General features: G+C 40.5%; 1 protein-coding gene across 10 annotated transcripts in view; it reads left to right on the top strand.

Annotated features, from left to right (window-relative positions):
• The first annotated feature begins 2,738 nt into the window (after positions 1-2,738).
• gdpd5b (glycerophosphodiester phosphodiesterase domain containing 5b) overlaps positions 2,739-19,255 on the top strand; it is a 45,408-nt gene continuing 28,891 nt past the window's right edge. For 5 of the 10 annotated variants that reach the window (XR_009768902.1, XM_061681513.1, XM_061681508.1 and 2 more), the window contains exons 1-2: positions 2,740-3,195; positions 17,415-17,552. The gene's annotated coding sequence lies outside the window, so the exon portion shown is untranslated. Of the gene's footprint in view, positions 3,196-10,077; positions 10,174-17,414; positions 17,553-19,255 lie in introns of those variants that run through there. The other 5 variants (XM_061681515.1, XM_061681514.1, XR_009768901.1 and 2 more) reach the window with 4 other exon arrangements.

Below are 19,255 nucleotides of genomic sequence, written 5' to 3'. Positions count from 1 at the left end.
CATCCAAATAAATGACACGTGGCATCTGTAACATTGCATCATTTGGCAGCTGTGCCAATGGAACTATGCTTTAGTAACATTGCATCATTTGGCAGCTGTGCATATGGAACTATGCTTTACTTCCCACACTGGTATTCTCACCTAAACCTTGGCGTTATTGAACACCCCCACCTCCAGAGCAGACCCATGCCCGCCATCCGGCCCTTCCTCCCAGTGGTTGCTGGCATTTAGAAGTAGGTGGAGATCAATAGAAGATAAGCAGGTGGAACCTGACTGACATACAACTTGCGGAGCGGCACAGGGACCACAAATGCACAAGTGCAAATGGTAAAACCAGTGGTGGGAAGTCAGGGTCAGCGAGCCCTTCTGTGCTGACCTACATTTACTACATCCATTCTAAAATGTTTTTCATGAAATTGTATTAATGTATTACCCGCAGTCTATTCTACTCATTTTGTAGCATTTATTTTGGCTGCACTATTTCCAGTCGATGTATGTGGACATTGGATTTTTTTTTTTCGTACAATCACATTTCAGCTCTATCTATGTGCTGTCTTGCCAATCTGATCTGCCAAAGGGCTTCCGGATCCAATAACTTCCACTATATTAACAATGGGAGTGTTTCTTTAACCAATGCATGTTCAGATGTGTCCTCACACCGCTGGCCCTCGTAGACGTCCGCATTTTTCAGTCCTCAATTGGTTGGTCAGAGCAAAACTTTACAGCCAACTTCGACTAGCAAAACAAATCTGTAGCGATCTGCACACATTAATATGTTTATTAATCAGCATCTTAGGTGAGAATATTGTATTCTATCTATTGTTTTGTGTTTTTGTCATGATATAAGATAAATATGGATTTTGAACTGCTACATATGTTATTTATGGCACAGCTGCGTGCTGATATCTTGTGCTGAGATGGTTTCTTTCTATAATTGTGATGTGATAGTGGTGGTATTAAGAAGTGAGTTATGTCAGGTAAGTCCTCACTGAGGGTCCGGGTACAAAATACAAGTCGGCCACTGAGTCAAACATACACACTGAAAAATGCTGGGTCAAACTTGTAACCCAGCCGTTGTTTTGACATAGTTGTGTCAAAGGTTTGGTCAATTTGAACCAACATTGGCTCAAAATTAGAGGAAATTATTAACCCATCTGTGGGGTAAGAGATGCCCTGCCCACGACACAAAACAAAATGCATTGATTTCACAACCTAGCTATCAGTATAAGATGATGGTTCTGGGATTGATCAACTACACTGGGTTACAGGTACACCACCACTGGTTTGGGAAAACCCGCCTTCTTGTTTGATTTGCACTTATTCCATTCAGCTGCAACTTGGAGCCACCTGCTGACTGCTTCCTCAACGGTGAAGTGGAACAGTATGTACAAGAGTCTATTTCAGCTTTTACATTAATATAAGACAATACATTTATTATTTGTGGAAACCAGCACCCCCGTGACCCAAGTGAGGATAAGCGGTTCAGAAGATGGATTGGCGAAAGGTTGAATGTTAGTAATGCTAACTAGGAAATACTTATCCAGAAGAAACAGTTTGGGATGGTTATGTAAGATGCAACAACATCAAAGTGGGGCAAAAAAAAGAAAATAAGAGTGGGATTATTAATTTATTTGTTATTATTACATTTTAGACAACTTTTTGTTTCACATTTGACCAATCCAACGGCAAGATCACGTTCGACCCAACGGAAGGGTCACAGTCGACCCAATGGCAGGGTCGTGTTCGACCCAACGGCAGGGTCGCAGTCGATCCAACGGCAGGGTCGCATTCGACCCAACGGCAGGATCGCGTTCCACCCATTTTGGGGTAGTCAACCCCAATCCAACACGCAGGGTCAAACCCCCTAACCCAGACCTGCTGGTCTAAAATAACCACTCGTTGGGTTGGCCCAACTTTAGGGTTTTGGGTTGTTTTTGGCCCAGCTCTTTTTAGAGTGTACGCTGTTTCTACTGAGGCTTGCACCTGAAAGGATGTTTAACTGTGCACCATTGGTTGCAGACCAATGGTGTTGACTAATAAGGCAAATGATGTTCATCTGACACGCTGACGTGTTGTCTCAGATTATGCCTGAATATTGATGTCTCATGTACATACATTCAATACATTATATCACTGAGTGAGTCGCGCGTTTCTTATTGGTACTAAAGTCTCGATTTGCAGAACTCAGAGCCCCATTTGGAAATTTAAGGAGATGGATGGATATTTTAGTTTAACAATGACTGGGAGATCATTTGGAATCTTTTTTTGGTCAACTACATGATGGTTCTTGTCTGAGAAACGTATTAAAGAGGCTTGGTCGAGATCATCTTAAATTAATGCGTAGGAAAAATACACAATACATGTAGACAAGGTCTAGATGTATTCATGGCCTTTCATATAATCTTATCTCACAATGTCAACACGGTTTTATTTGATAAACAGTAAACAGAGAACCTGCATGCCTCTTTGGCGACTCGACTGTGACATGACCTACAGTTGCATTCATGTACCCTCGGATTTCATGGCGAAACTCACGTGACGGTAAAACTTCAACGACACGAAAAAGCTCAACACATATTCTGCACTTGAGAAGAATAATGACATTCCATAATCTTAATCACTCAAATGATTAGAGGAAATATATACAGCAAATAGTTAATGTAAAGTTGAAAGTGTCAAAACATGGAAAAGTTCCGATGTTCCCTGAACGCGAAAGCCGGCCGGGAGTAAAGTCAGTTTGTGACGCTCTCGGCTGTTACAGGAGAGCAGCAGATAAAAAGCACCGACACCTCTCCTGCCTCTTAGTACTTTGAATGTTTTGGCCGGCAGACGACTCGAGCTCCCACGCCGAGAGGGAAGAAGGACATACCGTTAACCTTAACGGGGGGGGGGGGAGGGGGGGGGAGCTTTAGAGTGCGAAGGGAAAGAAAAATCGCTCTTGGATGCTTTGAAAAAAATAAAAATCTCGTGCGGCTCGTTTGCCATTTTTTTTCGGCTGTCAAACTTAGACTTTGTAGGCATTTTTACCAGTGACCCACCTCTCGTCTCGTCTTTTTTTTTTTTTTTTTCCCAAACAAACACTCCCCCTTACCTCCACTTGTCGGTTGTGTTCTCGCCCGCCGGGAAGCCGGAGGGTGAAAAGAGACGTCAAATTCCTCTTTGACCTGGAAGAAAAGTGGTAGCAATCCGCCACAGGTGAGTAGTAATGTCGTCTCCTGACATTTACCTGCACTAGCACTATGTTTGTGTTTATACGTCCTGGGTTTATGTTCCACTTTTGAACGTCACTAGTATTGTCATTAACCGTTGTTTGAACGTCTGATGAAATCAAACGTTGTCATGACTCGGATATTTTTAACTGGCTAATTAAAACAGACATGTATGGTAAACAATTGTTCTACTCTTGTCAAAATTCAAAATATGAATTGTAATGCTGCTATTATTCTGCTTTTGTATTGATACTCCACCCTGACATCTACTGTAGCTGCATGAGAAATGAGTCCTCTGTCAAACTCACGGCTCGTGGGCCAGATCTGGCTCACCATGTCATTTTGTGTCCCGTGAACGCTTTCCTTGACTAGTGTCAAAATACAGGGACAGTTCTATAATGTGATGGGGCACGGTGTGGTGTCTTTTTTTGCAGATTTTATTTTAACCAATCCTCAGCAGCATCTTGTGCCGAGGAACTATGTTGATTTGAGCTGAGGAGCTTCATTTAGACCAAAGTAGTGGTTTTCCGCCATCTTGTGGCATCCTGGTGTTAAGGAACTATGTCGAACTGAGTTGAGGAGATTCATTTAAACACAAGTAAACTTTTTTTGTGCTATTCACAGCAGGGACAATGGAACGCTATTAGGGTTCCCATACAGGACATATTCCGTAAGGAACAAACGCAGTGCAGCTCAGCTTCTGGCTAGCAGATGTCATGGCAAGCCAGATGTAAAAAAAAAAAAAAATAGCGCAGCACAAACGCAACTTCCAGCGATATTTAAACAGCCAGGGTCTTCAAGCAATAAATGCTAGCGTTTTTATTGCATAATTGTACACTGGTCAAACTGTTTCTGTCACACTTTTCTGCATTGTTCATTGCGTAGAAAGGAGACAAACTATTGACTATTAGACTTTCCTAAAAGCAAATGATATTCACTATTGCTTTTTCATTTTCAATGTCATTACATCTGCTACTATTTACAGAAAAGACCAGTTTGGTTTGCATTGGAATACCCTTTCTATACCCAATGCAAACCAAACTGGTCTTTCCTGGAAAGAAAAGACATAAACTGATAAAGGAATACCCTTTCTATACCCAATGTGAACTGAAAGTTGACCTTAAAACCAACGTATGCACTAAACACTTGTGTGTGTGTGTGTGTGTACCGTTATACCGACTGCAGTCAAAACAAGTTTGACAACCCTCCTTTTAATGAGGCAAAACTGCACCTAGAAACCAAATTAATGCTGGTATAACAACATTAATTTCACATTGCCCACAATTATGCTTTTAATATGCTCAATCCCTGAAGGATTCAGAGTGCAGTAGTGTCCCAGCACTCACATTGGTCAACGGCCACCCGAACAGTGTTTGTGAAACATACTGACAGCTCTCCAGAAACCAGTTTTAACTGAGTCCGACCTAAATTGTCAATGGGAAAAAAAAAACTAAATATGTCTTAAAAATCGCATTTGGGTATCAGATTGTCATAATGTGTGACATTAGCACATTAGGCAAGATATCACGAGGTATCTCCCGTATAAGCCAGTTCAGCAAGCATCAAAGGATTCCCCCTACTTTTGTTTTGCCTTTTGAGTTCCTAGATGCTATTGGTCACTCGGGGACAGTAAAGAGGTAAATTCTAACCAAATTTTAACTGTCTTACTAACTCTGTTGCGAACCAAAACAGCAGCACCAACAGGAGTGTTGAGTCTTAATGCTTTTTGTAAAGAGCATCCTTAAGTATTAAATTTGCATCCAGTCGACACTGATGTGATTACACCGCAGTGTTCCATCCATCCATCCATTGTCTGAGTTTTTTATCCTCACAAGGGTCGCGGGAGTGCTGGAGTCTATCCCAGCTATCTTCGGGCAGGAGGCGGGTGTACACACCTTAAACTGGTTGCCAGCCAATTGCAGGACACATATAAACAAACAACCATTTGATTCACATTCACACCTATGGGCAATATAGAGTCTTCAATGAACCTGTTTTGGGGATGTGGGAGGAAACCGGTGTGCCTGGAGAAAACCCATACAGGCACGGGGAGAACATGCAAACTCCACACAGGCGGGGCCGGGGATCGTGCCGGCCAGCACAGTGTTGTATACTGTATTTAACAGATATCAAACTCAAGGCCAGGGGGCCAGATCTGGCCCGCCACATAATTTTATGTGGCCCGCGAAAGCAAATCATGCGTGTCGACTTACAGTATGTTTCTTGCTAAAATGCCAAAATTGCAAATTGTCTTCACATTTCATAACGTTGCGTTATTGCAAGCATTATTTGTTACCAATGCCCCTTTTAAAAAAAAAATGTAATAATAGTTAAATAATTTTTTTACTGGCTTCTGATTTCAAAACTAGTTATGCATCAATTTGTGTTATGTACATGTACCAGTAATAATATGAGGTGATTTTACATTTATATGGGTTCACAATCATAAAGGTCTTCTGAGGGAAACCATAATTTCGATGTGGCCTGAGACAAAAATGATACCCCTGGTATATGTCTGTTTATGTTAGAGGGATTCTTTTTTGCTGCATTTCTTCATGATGCATTTTTATTTTAAACTCTAATTTCACTTCAATTGTAATACATTGTTCAATATCATTGCCAAAATAGATTTAGAGAAATAAAGACTTCCAAATAGTTGAATGTTGACCCCTCCCATCGGCAATTGAGTAAGAGCACCCCCGGTAACTAATTTAGTCAATTTCTATAATTTCCAGAAGGGAAAAATGTTTTGAAAGCTGAAGAAACCAGAGGAAAACGGATGGATTATGTTTACCTGCTTCCACTGCATATAGAATTATGTTGTGTTCAGTGGGTGTATTTTTGATAGCTGCCCTTTAAAAAGTAGTAACAAAAAATAGCACATGATTCCACCACCTACATTCACAGGGGCATCCAACCGTATTCCTACCTTTATGCTGTGTTAAACCATTACAGACTTATCCAGATGGCATTTAACAACAATAAACAACTACTTGTTATTATTGGCTGGCCTGAAGCAATGAGATCACATTCAAACCTCTGTGACACTCACTCACACTAAAACACACACATACGCTCATATTCCATGCCTTTCTCAGAGTAGGGATAATGAACTGCCACAAAGATCTGGCATTTGTCTCAATGCTCTTGCTGTTAGATTGCCCCTAAGCGACTAGTCTGCTTTGTGCGTCGTTACAGCTATTAAAGTGGCCACAGCCAACTTTAAATCCACATTAAATGAGAGAGTATAATGTACACAGTAAGTCCTTTTACGTCACACTTTACTTAATCAAATTTTACCCTCCGCTGATAAATTTATAGAGACTTTGAAAATGTATAGAGACTTTGATGTGCGAACCAGATAACAAAGCTCTTTTGTTGTATACAGAGGCAACACTTTGTTCACACCATGAAAGGTCAAGGAAAAAAAAACAGATTTTAGCTTGTCGAGATTGATAACAGCAGTGGTTTTCCAAATTTTTACACCACGTAGCACCTAAAAAAAATACCTTGGCTCCTCAACTACAACCATCATGACCAACATTAAAATACAAATACATCAAATGCATAAAACAGGCGCCAGTTTTATTCCTAAAAAGTACATTTTATATTGTTGTAAGCCACTGTAACATTAAGCACAGTTTCAAAATTAGCACTACTCTTAGATATCGGAAAATAAAGTTGAGTTGAGTAAATAATTAGTCAATTAAAATGTTTTTCATCTAAAATTCAAATAAAAATTGTAACAAAATAAATGTCTAAATACAAACGGTTCTCAGAGATGAAATACAAACGTATTAAAAATACAAACATGTTGAACTTCAAAGTTAAATACAACTGAACTGTACTCAGGCATACATGTTGAAATAAAAACAGTTCTTAAAGAGTTAATACAAACGTATTGAACATACAAACATATTGAACTTCAAACTTAAATACAACTGAACTGTACTGAGGCTATAGCATTTGAAAGTCGACGTGTATGTCAAACCCCAAAACTAACGATAGCCCAATTTAATTGACGTGAGATAATCATGGGAAGCTCCAGTTCTTTCTCTTCTTGGGCAGTTAACATTTCCAATTGTATTTGGTATTAATTCCCATTTTAACATTAGAGGCTTTGCTTGCTATCCATGCAAGACTGCAACTTGAGCTGGTTTCAAAGTACTCACTCAAACTGAGAGGTGGTGTTTATGTCCATGCTGAGCTCCCCTTTTTGAAAATGGCGACAATACCCCCTTTTAATGAAAAACAATCAACCTGCTTTCCTTTCGGCTTAGGTAATATTCCCACCAAAAAGACTCCTCACCACAGAAAATATGTTCCCATTAACTCATTCACTGCTAGCTACAGTATTTTCATATATATAAATATAAATATATATATATATATATATATATATATATGTAACGCAAAATAATAATTTTGAAACTCACCGTGAGCAACGCTGACTTGCCACGTAGCCCGAGATGAACCACGCCATGAACTGCATCATCATTTCTTCTTATAATCACAACTCAGACCTTCTACTAACATAGTCTGTTGATACCATGCAGTACATATTCTGTTTGAGTGTGAGGCCTCAACTTGTTTGACTTCCAACATGTTGGCATTTCTCTCCCTAATCGACGTGACAACCCCCTCTAATCTTTACCATTGAATCAGAATTAAAATGGGTGCTGATGTAAAATTTCATGCTTCCAATTAAGTTTTTTCTGAGCGAAATTCAGGTCGGTGGGTTTGCACACCCAAACCCATTTGGATATCTACCCCCCATCAACCTCAGGTGGATCTCTCACCATCCTTTCTCCAGTTGAGTGGATAAACAACCATGGCCACTGCATGAGCGGAGTTTTTTTCTGTTTTCTTTTTACGCCTAATCAGGATTTTTAACTGAACTCACTCTTAAAGGGTTTCTCACATTTCACACACTCAGCATTTTCCTGCCTTTTATCCATGATGCTGTTCTGTGTAAAATGGTACTGTCTAAGCAAGTTTTCACCTTCTAAGGTAGTATCTGAGCTGCAGATGCGGGTAAAAACTGCAGATCTGTTTCTCCTGTGATACGCCAATGCTTTGTGGAAAAAGGCTGCTGATGGGCGGGACCTGCTTTCCTGGCCTCGCTCACAATAGAGGACAAAACTTGATGTAATGTCAACACACACACACGTGTTGGCGAAGAGCCCTCATACAGATATCCTGGTTGCGTCTTCATTTAACTTACCAGACCACCCACTTTTCCTTCTTTTGCCCAAATGAAATAGTCAGGTGTTTAGAGGCCACCAAAGGAATGGAGCTGCCTTGTCTGCCCGTCCAACAACAATGGTTGCCGTCATGTCTGTGCATGCCACGGATGTCTTTGTCAGCTGTTTGCTCCCCAGGCCGCAGTATCAGCTCTGCAGTTACCTACAGTCAACACCAAAAATATGCTTAGTCTAACACCCAACACAACAGGCAGTCAGGGAGAAAATAACATTAAACCAGATATGGACATATTCAGATTAAGTAGCCAAATTAGTTTGGTATTGTGGAAATGTAAACACCTTAATAGCCTTTTTCTTGTTGGAGATTTGGTTCTATTTTGTAAGCATACAAGTGTGTACATGGCAGTGTTTGTCTGGATACATCCTGTTCCAGCTCTTCTTCTGTTTTGACGTTGTATTGGTCAATAGCAAGGACATTTATAAGTACACAAGTCAAGACAAGATAAAAGAACACACATCTCTCGCCTGAGGAGGCTGCTCATTATACTCTTGTGGCGTGAATGCAGTAGGACGGTAATTTTGACATTAACAAGGTTACGAATGGTAGGGATGTCCCGATCCAATTCTTTCACTACTTATTTTGTAGTATGGAATGTTAGAAAAGTAATAAAGAAAAGTGATATTGCTCAAAAATAGAACAATAATCAGCAACAGTAGTTATGAGGAAAAACTGCTTGCCGCCACGACAGGCACCGACCACCTTACGGCCACAGCTCCGATCGGCCGCCTCAGCAATGGAGGCGCAGAACATGGTCCGCTCGGAGTCGATGTTCCCCGCCTTCCCCGGAACATGGGCAAAGTTCTGTCTGAGGTGGGAGTTGAAACTCCTTCGGACAGGGGATTCTGCCAGACGTTCCCAGCAAACCCTCACAATACATTTGGGCCTGCCATGTCGGACCGACCCCAACGTACAGGCGCCGACCTGGGGGGTAATAAGTATACCCACACCTGCTCAGCGCCTCTCACCATGGGCAACTCCAGAGTGGAAGAGAGTCCAATCCCTCTCGAGAGGACTGGTAACAGAGCCCAAGCCGTGTGTGGAGGCGAGTCCAACTATATCTAGTCGGAACTTCTCGACCTCACACACCAGCTCGGGCTCCTTCTCTGCCAGAGAGGTGACATTCCACGTCCCTTGAGCCAGTTTCTGTAGCTGGGGATCGGATCGCCAAGGTCCCTGCCTTCGGCCACCGTCCAGCTCGCACTGCACCCGACCCCTATGGTCCCTCCCACAGGTGGTGAGCCCACGGGAAGGAGGACACACCTTACCCTTTCGGGCTGTGCCCGGCCGGCCACCATGGGTGCAGGCCCGGCCACCAGACGCTCGCCTTCGAGCCCCACCTCCAGGCCTGGCTCCAGAGGGGGGCCCCGGTGACCAGCGTCCGGGCAAGGGAAAACTGAGTCCATCATTTGTCGTCATCATAAGGGGTCTTTGAGCCGTGCTTTGTCTGGTCCCTCACCTAAGACCTGTTTGTCATGGGTGACCCTGCCATGAAAAATAATCTCAATAAAAAATAAATATGACTTATACTTTTAACTTTTATACGAAGTCTGCATCACTGTAGACGCTGCACCGTCCTTCGGCTGGCCTGGGAACGCCTCGGGATCCCCCCGGAAGAGCTGGATGAAGTGGCTGGGGAGAGGGAAGTCTGGGCATCCCTGCTAAAGCTACTGCCCCCCCGCGACCCGACCTCAGATAAGCGGTAGAAAATGGATGGATGGATTGATGGATGGATGGGCTTTATCTTGTCAACTCAAACGCGACCGGATACACTTGTTACTATGGCAACAACAACAATAATGGATCGCACCGTGTGTTTATAAGAACAAAATGGGGGGAAATTTGTGTTGGTGCTCACCGGTGCTCAGGAGATTACGTTTAGTACTTTTAATACGATACGGCTCGCAAGCAGGCAACAAAATTTTATTTTCCTAGCGGCACTAACGGTTGTAAGTAAACATGCCAGCATTGTGTCAAATCATGCTCTAAAGTTTTGGTGTGTGTGAAGTAATTTAATTACAATAAAGTAATTTAATTACAGTAAGTTAGCACCCATTATTTCTGTCATGTTGTAACGTTGGTTTGACCTGACTAATTGGAATACATGATCTGACTAGAGCAGTGATTTTCAACCTTTATGGAGCCAGGGCACATATTGTACAATTTGAAAAATCTCATGGCACACCAAGAAACAAAAGTGTCACAAATAGTGGATACGTTAATTACCGTATGTACTTCCTGCCATCTAATAGAAGACTATTCATTTGTTCTCTCTGTTACTATACCTCACTGGCATAAATAGATTAACAAAGATACATTATTTATTTTATATATATATATATATATATATATATATACAAAATAACATCTCATGAATTTTTAACACTCATTCATATACCATTTTAATAGAAGGCTTTGCTGGATTCTAAATTGGTTTGTTCTCATAATAGCAGGTGTATCTATACATGTCCTCATGTTGAAAGAAAAGACTGTGTAGTGTAACTCACCGTTCTTTTTTTGTTGTATACCCGTACACCTTATGTAAATTTAAACAAAGTAAAAACAACTATTATAAGGACTTGCAGTAAAATGGAAAGAACCAAGGTAGATTGGATGAAGCAACACTGCGACGCAAGCACGTCAGAATATACTGGACTGCTAAATGCCATTGAAGACGCCATAAGCCTCCCTGCTTTAATTCATCTGAGATACTGTGAAAAGTGCCTCTATGGGTAATGCTGTTTTTGTTAGCAACAGTGTGGAAATGACCACTGTGGAGTAAGCCCTTTATTTATTTTTTTCCTGATAGGAAAAGGGCAGCAAATATTTGAGGGAGCCCTTTATTCGTCTTTTAAGTAAAAGTTTCACAGATTGAGGCAGCATGATTTTATGAAATTCTGTCTATCCATGATCAGCAGAAATAGTTGAGGAGTGTTCTCTGGCATTACTTATTTCCCAAAACTTTTTTTTTTTTTTTTTTTTTTTTTTTTTTTTTTTTTTTATGACCGCATCCAATATGTGCTTGCATAGCTGGTACAGGTTGTTCAATGTTAGTGGCTGATATGCCTTTATTAGGCTTTGATAATCAGTAGTGGAGGGTACATCAAATCCAGAGGACAGCTGAAGAAATGAAAACATCTTCATATAAGGGCTGAATGAGTGGAGATGTTAGACACGTGCTGCCTGGCAAGTGCCCTGTTTTAATTCTATTGTTTGCCTATACAACCTGTATAGTCAAGCTCACCTTTGGTGTGACCTGCTTCATGAGTACTGATTATGATGATAGCTGTTTGTTGTTTACTTCCTGTCACTTTTTAGGTATGCTCTTGTCTCACGTGCAGCTTCTCCTCTGACCCAGTATCTCGTTCAGGTTTGCAGTGCGTGTGAGAAGTCGAATGTCTGCATTGCTTTGTCAAGCACTTTCCGTGCAACATCCACACTACCATTGCATCAATGCAGCCCTGAAACTAGAACTATCTGTAGCCAATGGAGGAGGCTCCATCATGTGCGGTGGAAACTATATATATATATATATATATATATATATATATATATATGTATGTATGTGTGTATGTATGTATATATAGATATATAATGGTTATATAAAATGAGAGTGATATTTTTGCAAGTCTCCACCCACTTGCAAATGTTCATTCGAGAGTTGGTGTTATCTCAGTTTTATTTTGCACGTTTTAATGGTGGAAATGAATAACTTCCTCTCCATGTTATGATGCATAATGAGCCCTGAATAAATTTATCATTTTGTGGATAATCTGTGCCCTACATTTTTAAATTGATGAGATTTCACATTGTGAAGATGTCCTGGTCTGGTTCAACGCACTCCCCCACTAATCGCTTTCATCAGGCTGCTGGGCAGTTTAAAAATGTCTGTGCAGTAATTTTTCAATCCCTTGGCTAGTGTTGAACAGCAGCATCACGACTGAAATTGAATGAAGTCAAATATTATTCTCGGTTGTTCACTGTAATTTGTGACAAAATGAGACGATCAAATGATTCAGCGCCATAAGTGCTGACTGAGGGACTTGTTTAGCCTTGCACAATGCCCTGTCCCCTCGGAAATGATTCACTCAAACACAATGTCACACTTCTCCTCAAGCATGCTCTCACCTGGAGCACCTGATACCATTTTTAGCCCCGTCTTGTCATTTGTAACTGTTAGGCACACATTATCCTGCTTCAGTAGGTTCTCTGTATGAAGCAAAGACAGATAAATGCCAGATTTGTTTTGGCTCTGATGCACCAATTTTGCAGGATCTCTGTTTAAAAGAGGCAGAAAGGTTGCCATGCAAGTGTAGGAAGATGTTAACCACTATAAAACAACAAAACACTGGTACCCCACACGTGGTTAAGATGGAGTTCTGTTTTGAATGCCAGTTCTCTTATGTCACAAACTGCCGATGTACTGTATTCCTTCTATTCCTCTCTGTTCTTTTTTTTCTAACCGCCCTTGTTAAGTCCTAGAAAAATTCAAAAGTGAATCCATTGATGCTCACTAAGACAGGGTAGGCGTTGGTTTCGCGTGCGGTAACGCATAACAGCATTTAGAATGTTTTGTGGTCTTTTGGACGAATTCCATATTGTACGAATTAGGGGCATTCCATTTAAAAGGTTATTCTAGAATTGAGTTCTCAGATTGATTCCCTTAACAGTCATTTGTTTGTCAAAATAATGCTGAGTTGTAAGATTGTCAGCTGAGTGTTTGTTACTTGTGTCATAAAGGACTTGGGGTGTATTTGCAAAGTATTACAGCTGACTTGGCAATGTGAGAGTGGTTTGTGGTGGCACTTTGTCAAGGTCCTCACCACACGAACTTGTGAGGATGATTGATGCCAGCAGTCGACTGGGAAGTATCAAACTGCAAATATTTATTATGATTGTGCTCGAGGATCTACAGAAAAAAATCAATCCACTTGCTATACTTCTTGTCATAAGAAACCACAGCCCAGTTTGGCAAGAAGTATTGTATACCATCATGACTTGTTAATCTCCCGTATGACATAAGAAGAGACACAACCCCATCTTGCTCTGAGGTGACAGTGTGACTGTAACAGCATGCTTATAATACACATGATTGTTTGGAAGCTTAATGTTATCCATTTTTATGTAATGACCCATGAGCAGCGATTGTGATATTAGACAACTGAGTACATCCGGTTTGATGCAGTGGACAGGTCGGGATATAATACATGTGCTACTAACAAGCAATGTGAGTGTGAGTGGATAAAATAATTTAGCGAGACCACAATGACTGAACCAAAAAGGGAGTGTTGTGCTGTACAGTCCATAATATAATACACCAATTGTCCATCCATCCTGGCAGTGGGGATCAAAATTATTTATTGATAATACTGTATTGACTAAATTTTAGCAGTAATTGTGTGATTTATTAACAATCTTGTTATTGTTAATATTGCCAATACTCTTTGTGCAAATACTTGCAATGTCTCAGTGTTGAACAGACTTCAACAGCTCTGATGTAACGACTGTCATAGCTTGTTGTTACAATGGGCTTTATCGCTCATGTGTCACTAATTAACTCCCTCTCAGTCACTTTCTGATCCCTCCTGGCTCAGTCAAGTCGCCAGCCATGCTGCTTGGTTACTTCATTTGCTCTCCATTTCACATCTCACCAAGTGGCTGAGTTCATTCGAACATCACACATGGAGCTGGAATTCACAAGTTCTTTTTATTGCATCTTGTTTTACTTTTAGAATCACTTTATGGTGTTTTGTCAGTGGCCAAGGTGATGTCATTGCTCAAGCACTTCACACCTCATTGCCCCTGTCACATACATTATCTGTGAGTCGTGTTAAAGTTATTCTCCGGTGCCTTGTTCCATCCCAGCAGGATGTGCATGACAAAACTGTGAGCGATTTGGTCAACCACAGTTGTCATACCCAATGTTATATCAATTTCATAAATATTTCATTCAAATAAACACAAAGACTACAAAAGACACTTAATAGAGCACAAACTAATGTTAGAAACTGTTCCGTTCACCATTATCCAAAGTCAGCAAATGTATTGGTTTTTTTCCTATGTGCCAACCCTGTATGAATTCACATGGAAAATCAATTTGAGTATTTGTATATTGGTCCAGTTCTGTTTAATTTGAAAATACTATGGAGTTGTGTGTGTGTGTGTGTGTGTCTTAGACTCAAAAAAATGAAAAGCCAATGAATTGCATTCTTAAAAGATAAATGAATTCATTAAAAAGAAAACTAATGTATTCAATAGTACATTAAGTAATTGTGAAAAATAGAGTGACATATTTATATTGATTTTCATGACAATACATTTATTTCATTCATTCATCTTCCGTTCCGCTTATCCTCACTAGGGTCGCGGGCGTGCTGGAGCCTATCTCAGCTATCTTCGGGCGAGAGGCGGGGTACACCCGAACTGGACTCCAGCCAATCGCAGGGCACATAGAAACAAAAAAACATTTGCACTCACATTCACACCTAAGGGCAATTCAGAATCTTCAATTAACCTACCATGCATGTTTTTGGGATGTGGGAGGAAACCGGAGTACCCGGCAAAAACCCAAGCAGGCACGGGGAGAACATGCAAACTCCACACAGGCGGGCCCTTGATTTGAACCCCGGTCCTCAGAACTGTGAGGCGGATGTGCTAACCAGTCGTCCACCATGCAGCCACATTTATTTCATTAACAATATCCATCCATCCATCCATTTTCTGAGCTGCTTCTCCTCACTAGGGTCGCGGGCGTGCTGGAGCCTATCCCAGCTATCATCGGGAAGGAGGCCGGGTACACCCTGTACTGGTTGCCAGCCAATCGCAGGGCACATACAAACAAACAACCATTCGCACTCACAGTCACACCTACAGACAATTTAGAGTTGTCAATTAACCTACGACGCATGTTTTTGGGATGTGGGAAGAAACCAGAGTGCCCGGAGAAAACTCATTAACAATATATTTGATGTATTTAATTAAATAATTGCTTTTATTTCACTGACACATTTACTGTATTTGGTAATTATTTATTTTTGGCACAAAAATCTCCATACAAAACAGCGTCTAGCTCCTGTGAAATATACGAAGAAGAGGAATGTGACACAGCAATTTTGTATTCTGACAAAGTCACACATACAGTATGTTTATTTCGTTGTAATCCACGATATTTTCAAATGTTGCTTTTGTTTTCTTAGATTCCATTGTCCTCATTGAAGTGAATTCTGTCCACCAATCAACAAAAATAAGTGTTTTTGGTCCACCCTAAGCAAGCATGATAAAAAGTTTGGATGTCTGGGTTAGGAATTTTGGAACCTGTTAATAATGGAAATGCCAAGAAATGCATACATAATTGAAATGAAGCACACTGGTCAGGAGAAACGGTCCTGAATTAACTAGCCAACATGTAAACGCAAACATTGGATACCTAATATTAAAGACAATGCAGTAATAAAGTATATGTGATTTAAAACTAATTGCAATCTTGGCATGTTGGGATTACATTCCTCTGCAGGAATGAACATGTCCTTTTCCGACTCTCTTAATGACTCATTGTTGTTTGTACCATTCAATCCAAGATAGTCTGTGGTGACTTTCCCGTCACGTTACGTCCTCTGCTGCTCGTTTCACTTAAACTCCCTTCTCAGAAGACGTTTGCAAGGAAAATGCTGAAGCATTTCCTCAATGGGATGTTTTTGATCAGAGGGAGTGAAGCAGCAGAAAAGGAGGTGACAACAGCTGTCTCACAAATTTAGCCAATTAACCCGTAACAGATGCAAATGATTGGTCGATTTGCTTTCCCTGTTAAACACCTGATTTTTAGAGTGAATAGAGGTTGTTATCAACACTAATAATCTCAATTCGGTCTGACACTTGCTCCAATCTAGGCCATTTTTTTTCTGGAGATGATTGTGACATCCTCAAACCAACCACTCAAGCCCATAGAACAAATTTAATACTATATCATAAATATTGCAAGTCAAGTTATTGGAAGTGTGACAGAACATTTTGAGAAAACATTCTGCTGTACTGCGTTTGATGCTTGTTGGCTCATTTTTATTTTTCTCAAATCGGAATAGAATTTATGTTCCACCAAGAAATTGATGTTTCATTGTCACAGTGCTTCATCAGATTGGGTACAGTGATCATACATTTGGTATTGCATAGTCAAGGTCAGTGAAATGTCATGAAATACATTTTTGGCATCTTTTGAATTTCAGTACTGCATTTAACACCGGAAAAGTGAAAATAAAACAATGAGATTGACTCCTCCTTCTGCCGTAATCCACAGTATTTTTTAAATGGTGCTTTTTGTTTTCCTCGTCACATTAAATTTATTTGTTGTTACATGAAAAAGAGAATTCTTCTCATCTTTGCCTGTTTTGTCTGGAACAGGGTGAGTCAGTAAGGCTGTGCAGCCCACACTCCTTATGTTGATTGCCATTCTTCCTTTTCTGTGGTCAAAGGTGTTCCATCAACCCTGTCAAATCATATTATTGGGTATTAAATAATTCAACATCTTACACCTGTGTTTGATGTTGCTTACAGTTTCTTTTCTGGAGATGATTCTAATTCTGATGTCCATCTCAGACTTTATCTTTCATGAAGATGTGTTGTTGAATGATTGCACTCGAGGTCTTAAATAGACAGAAGACATTTTTTATTCATTGAAGGGATAAACATTATGCTGTATTTAACATTTCTGAATTCCCACTGGACCATAAAGATGAATTACAATGCTTAAATTTATATTTAGAAAGACAGGGGGCATACAGTGTGGGTTAATATGCTGCATTTGTGGTCTGCAATGAGTTGAAATTAAAAGGGCTGTGCTCTGTTGAAGCTTGTGTCACAACATTACATGGCTTTCATCTTGTGGCAACTCAAAGGTAGTTGATAAACTACCACTTTCATAACATTTTGTCTTTTTTTATCTCTATGCAGATCAGTATTCTCATCATGTGACTGATTTGACATCATCTATTTCAAAGAAATACAGTATCAGCTAAGCATAATAGTTACACCAGGAGTGCAACAGTGTCTGCACTATTGTGTCAAGCTGGCTGTGTGACAGATGTCCAGGTGAGATATTGATTGCTTACACACCTTTTGGAGCATCCCTTGCGACATTTATACACTAAAAGCATTGGGATACACGCACCTCTTCATTCATTTTATAAACCGTTGAAGCTCTTGTACAGTTGTATCTCTCTGGAAAATCAAAGTGTAGGATCAGTTATGTCAGGAACTTGTGTGGTCCTGTTTGGGGTGGGCCAGGTTACTAATACCCTTGGCTCTGACCCGCCCTCGCCAGAGCAGTTGCGCTAATAACAGGAAACACAGCCACTGCAGCAGATGCTAATAAGCAGCTGCCCAGAGCTTTCGACAGTGTGATTAGCAGGAAGTGTTGTTATCACTGCTGCTCCCAAACGTCTAATGTGACTTAGCCCCTTACTAGCCTATCTAAGGAAGAAGGAGTTTACATTTTAAAATGGTTTTGCATGAGTGCACACGAGTAATTTAAATACAGAAATAAAATGTGTGTTCTATGTATGCTTCATTGCTCCCAAGATACAACCAAAGATTGACTTGAGAGTTGAGAATTTCACCGCAGCAGGCTCGGACATGTTAAAGTAAACTTCTGGAGCAATATTGTTAATCGTAGCACATTGCAGAGTCAAAATAATGAATCAGCAGCAGCTCAAAGTCGGATCCAATTTATAACATGAAATATCGACAATGTGCGCTTTATTGGTTAGCAGGTCTTTTAAAAGTCATGTGCGGTTGACCTGAAACTTCACAGAGTGAAAAGGTAGTAGAGAAAGTGTTGCGATATGTCAGTATGAAGGCTCGGTTCCAATGCTTCTACCATGCTCTGAATTATTTAGCTAGAATATTTTGAAGCGGAACATACACTGTGTGATTTGGCTGACTCACTTATTGCCTGAGCTCTTTTCAAGCTTGTCAGGTGGCGTCAGTTGTGGCATTTCTTTAATTTGTTCACCTGCAGCAGTCATCTGGCACAGTTGAAGGAGAATGTGAACTCAATTTCCTAAGTTGAAAGGTTCTGTCAGTGCCCCTGCTCAAAGTGGATGAATGGCCTGCTAAAATCATGTTATGAAGGATATTGTTCTTCATCTGTCCATGTCTTGGAGTTTAAACTCAGACTTGGTGCTTTTCTGTTAGAATTGTTTTTAGCATTAGCATTCCTTGCTTTGTCTTCTTGATTTGAGAGTCGACAACAATTCTTTGACACGTGCACTACAGTACAGCACATACATATTTGGTACATATACATATTGTCTCCATCCAAGGAAAAACATTTATCTGAAATGTATTTGTTTTCAAGTTACAGTTATTTGTGACAGTAACATTGAAATTTGGAGCGGCATGTTTTCGTTGGGACACGGTGTAATGTAGGCCTTAGAGTGTTGGGATTCAGGGTTGGAATCTCGACTCTAGTCCCCCTATGTGGAGTTGGTATATTCTCCCCATAATTACGTGGGTTTTCACCATGTATGCTGGCTATCTCCCCCCCAGAAAATGCAGAAACATTCATTTTGGGTTAATTGAAGTATCTAAATATTCCATAGGGGTTAATGTGAGTGTTTGTGAACACCTTGCTAATGGCTGGCAACCAGTCCAGGGTGTGCCTCTTGCGCAAAGTTAAGCCCTTGTCAGCACAAGCGATATATACAGTGCCATGACAATGACCTGTTCAATCCCAAAATCACGTAAACAGAATCTGTCCAGACAAAATCAAGTCTGACAAAAGATCTAAAAAA

This window comes from Phycodurus eques, chromosome 7 (genome assembly GCF_024500275.1).
Source record: "Phycodurus eques isolate BA_2022a chromosome 7, UOR_Pequ_1.1, whole genome shotgun sequence".
NCBI classification, from domain to species: Eukaryota; Metazoa; Chordata; class Actinopteri; order Syngnathiformes; family Syngnathidae; genus Phycodurus; species Phycodurus eques.
This window is presented reverse-complemented; position numbering and strand designations above follow the sequence as displayed.